This window comes from Onychostruthus taczanowskii, unplaced genomic scaffold (assembly GCF_017590055.1).
Source record: "Onychostruthus taczanowskii isolate IOZ18803 unplaced genomic scaffold, ASM1759005v1 scaffold12, whole genome shotgun sequence".
NCBI lineage: Eukaryota > Metazoa > Chordata > Aves > Passeriformes > Passeridae > Onychostruthus > Onychostruthus taczanowskii.
The window spans coordinates 11,695,676-11,700,017 of record NW_024498351.1 but is presented as its reverse complement, the minus strand read 5'-3'; the positions used below and the strand labels follow the sequence as shown (position 1 = coordinate 11,700,017).

At 39.5% G+C, this 4,342-nt stretch overlaps 1 long non-coding RNA gene across 1 annotated transcript; it reads left to right on the top strand.

The window, feature by feature from the left end:
* Positions 1-152: 152 nt before the first annotated feature.
* LOC121331445 lies at positions 153-2,478 on the top strand. Its single transcript, XR_005952019.1, has 2 exons — positions 153-393; positions 2,279-2,478. It is a non-coding gene; the product is annotated as an uncharacterized LOC121331445 (long non-coding RNA).
* Positions 2,479-4,342: the final 1,864 nt, after the last annotated feature.

The window sequence follows — 4,342 nt, the reverse complement described above, 5'->3', positions numbered from 1 at the left end:
TAAGGCTCGCTGCCCAACTTTACTGAAAATGTAGTGACAGATAAAACATAAATCAACATCCTTATCGTTCTGGCTTCCTTGCCTGCCAAATGGGGGTTTAGTTTATCAGCGACCTGCAGGCCCACTGGCGGCCTTTACACTTACAGCTGGTCAGCGGGGTGGGACAGGGTGGAAGCTAAATGGCTGCTCTAAAACGCCTTGGTGTAAACAACCCGGGGAAGGACTTCCTTGAACTGCCAGTTACCTGAGTGCGATCCATCTCACTAAAGCGTCTGCCCCAAGAGGGGTAGTATCACCGGGAAAGAAAACAAATAAAAGACACCCAGCATGTCGCAACGCAGGCACAGGCTGGGGAATACTGTCCCCTGGAGGGGGTGAGGGATCCTCAGCAAGGTAAGCTCCTTATGGCGTTGCTCAGGAAGCGGGCAAGTATTTTGGAAGAAAAGGGACTTCATGAGCCCAGCCTGCTTCCCCCGTTTTGTGACCAGAACATACAGCCTTTACACATATATGTATACATAATGCAGTGTCTGCTTTGACTCCCTGTGAGCCTCATCGTGGGAGAAATCCTTTCAAAGGCACCAGTAGTCCCCAAGGCTCAGGAGAGGAGAGTATCAAGGGCATATTTATCCCCCCTTGCAGGCCAGCAGGCTTCTTTCCCTGTGTTTTATGTAGGTTGCTCTATGTGTAGGGATTTTAAAAGTATTTGTCCCAATTCATTGTGTCACAGTTATACTTGCACTAAGTTCAGCTCATAAAACAAAACCCTTTTAAACTGGGCCTTGGTCATGTAGAGGCCATGGGTTTGGACAGAGAGCCCCCAGTTTTTGCTAATTATGGGACTACACTGACATAATCAGCCTCATGCAAACAGTTAGTGAAGATGAAATTAGGATTTAGATCAGTGATTTATTTCTCTCTTGAGATCTACTGCAGCAAGTAATTTCTTAGAAGTTTAAAGTGAGGCAACTGCAATGGTGGGTTTATGTCACTATTAACAAAAGTGTCAAATGCAGGTAGGTTTGACAGACATTAGTACAAGACTTGTGGGGTTTTTTGTAACTAAAATTGAATTTACTTTAAAAGTTCCATTTTCCCCTGTCCTTTAGGTATAGTGAGTCAAACTACAGCATTTCATTTAGACAGCAAACTACTCCATATTTCCTTGTGTTTTGAAAGCCCATCTTCTGGCAACAACTCCATGGAAAATAATGTGCTGATCACGAGCAAATCACAGGTGGGAAGTGAAGACACAGTGTTACACCCATACTGTTGTGCAAAAAAAATGCAAATGTACACAGTGAACAATGTTACATATGTTGGAGCCACGCCTTCTGGCAAAAAAATGTACATTTTATAATGAAAAGTTCGCTTCCTGATTCTTTTTTCACAAAGAAACATTTTCCAATCTATTCAAACACCTGGGATATAAAGAAAGATATTCTCTTCTTTGTGTACTTGTTTGTTTAGCAGGGTATTTTGACAAGGTTACCAAAGCAACAGCAACATACCTGCACCCATATTTAGCCAAGTCTTCTCAAAAGCTCACGCTGCACATGCTCAGATGTACATACAACAACTAGTTTGTCCCCAAGAAGTCTGTCAGAAGAGCATGTTTCAATCTAGAGCTACAAGGAGCTGAACAAGGAGTTTTTTGAAGCAGCAGATAGCACGAGAGCAGTCTCTGGAAAGGACAGAGTCGAGACCGAAGCCCTTTCACTCTCAGTGCACTCCAGGCAGAGAGGCAATGGAGTAAAAGTAGTGGCCTGCACAGCCAGGACAAATAGAAGGCATATTTGGAAATGCAGCAAGTTTATAGGAGTTGCAAAGTTGAGAGAGGGGAGGAAGGAGGGTGAGAAAGGAACTGAAGGCAGAAACCAAAGTTGAAGTAAAAGAAAAAGAGAAGGGCCAAAGTCAGAGTGTATGAAAGGATGAACGCAAGACACAAGTGGAGGTGGAGTGCCATTATAGAGATGCCAATGAAAGAAAAGAAAACAATAGAACCAGAACAGAAAGTTGGAAATGTTGGTGAATGTTATACTTCAGCTAAACATTTCCAAACTACCTCTGCTATGAGCTGTGTATTGCACTTACAAAAATGACTGGCTTTCCTCTAGCTGCTGAAAATAGCCTTTAAAAGGCAAATCACCTACTACTAGAGCTACCAATTGTTGTGTGGCCAACTGTTAGTTTGTTCAAACACAGCACAAACTAGGTTTGGAAAAAAAAATCTGCCTATGATACCAAAAGTCGAATGTAAAACCCTGTTGTGTTCCAGGAGCTATGGATCACACATCTTGGAAGAGGCTGTGCTACTGGCCAGAAAATTTTCTTCCTAATGGAAGACCAGCTAACCACAGGATCTGCTGCAGACCACAGACCAGCCAAACTCTACTAAAGACAGCCCACTAGGTTGGAATGCGACCACAGTTTGGAAACCACTGGCTCGTGAAATAAACGAGATAATATTTCAACCTATACTGTCAAACATGGTTTTCTTGAAGTACTGTCAGGGCTGTGTAAGAAATAAGGTCATGTCTGTAGGATTGTCCCAGAAGCTCTGTGGAAATACAGTGAACTCTGTTCTTCCAGAAATCAGCACAAATGTAGACAACTGATAGAGAATGGTAATTTTTCATCTACAAAGCCTGCAAAGGTAATTCAGATGTTACCATCAGAACTCTGGAATTTTGCCTCATCAAAACCTTCATTAAAAACTAAAATGTGCGTCAGTGTATGATAGCCAGCACTGCAAACTATGATTTCACTTAACGCAGGAAAATGCCTCTCCAGATGTGTCAGAGCCAGGATCAGTACCAAGTTAATATTTACCTTGCATCTAAGTATGAGAAATTAGTGACAAATATTTCAATATCATAAGTTTGAGCATTCATATGTGAACTTTTTGACATTAAAGGTAAGGAAAGAAAAGGTTATTATAGAAAATGGAGACATTTCCTGACAAAGACAGAATTACACAATTTTGAAAGATAATATTTAACCTTTGGAAAGGCCAAAATTCTTTGGACTGACGCAGAAGTTATAAAGACAGATCTTGCCAAATGTAGAGTAATTTTTGAAGAATTACTCTTTTTCACAATGCTAATACAAAAATCCTTGGACATAAAACTGAGAACTCTGGAACAGGAAGGAGAAATGATAGATGCTTTAAAAAACAAGTCTATTTAGAAGCCATTTGTCTGAATTTTGTAATGTCCACTGACAATAACATATTTTCATCCTTGACTGTATTTTACAAGTTCATTTCTTCATGGACAGAAACCAGTATATTTAGCTTCTCAAAATATGTGTCTTAAAAGTGGATAGCGATTGCTTGCTTCTAAGTTCTATAAAAGAAAGGAAAAGAAAAAGGACACTGAGAAATAATGCAAGTGTATACACATACAGCCACATGTATAAACCTGTTCATACACTTACATTGAAATTGTAACACAATTGTGAAGAAATGGGATTAACAGTGGAATTTCTCCTTTTCTGCAATATCCCACTTTTAGAATGAGGAATTCCATATGTATTTGCTTCCACAGATGGCAAATATGTTTCCTCTGAAACAGCTTCCTATGTAGAGTTTCTGTTTATAGAAACATGGAACACAAATAATCCTCTTACTTAACTGAATTACTTCTTTTTGGTTTTGTTGCCGTTGAATGATTAAACCACGACAAAAGCTAAAGCACTACACAGTAGTAATGTGAAATCAAATTCTGCATTGTAAACTTCAAAAACTTGAGACTTTCTAGAGTGCTCGCATTCAGGACATATTAAGGAAAATTCCACACAAATGAAGAATGTCATAATAGCAAAGAAAAAAGGAGACAAACAGGGAGGTAGGAAACAGCAAATGCTGAGAATACAACATCTGTAAAAGGCACCAACAATTCCAAGCTTGCAATGGGCTGTCACTGTACACGCAATGAGGAAATTTCATTTAAAAGTTACAAAAATGACCTTGCTTTGAACCAAGTGAATGTGATTATTTCTGAACTGAATGGAAAGTAAAAAAGTTTGGATTAAATGTTTTACCACTGCCAATGTCCCAGAACTTTCTTTGGCTCTATATTCTCTTTTCCTATGTTTGTCAGCTGAATTTAATGTTCTCTTCTTTTTTGTCTCCTGGTCTCTTTGACCTTAATGTGACATTTTAGTTGGGTGATTAATTACTATTAAATGGCACTGCATTTATTAAATGGAGTCCTTGTCTGTGTAAGAGCACGGTCACAATGCAACGATTCAGTTTGATAAGCTTAAATATACACAGTTAGATGTGGTAATATCTAATTTGTCAAGGATCTTGTGGCTAGCTTTTCTGCCACACAGCTAG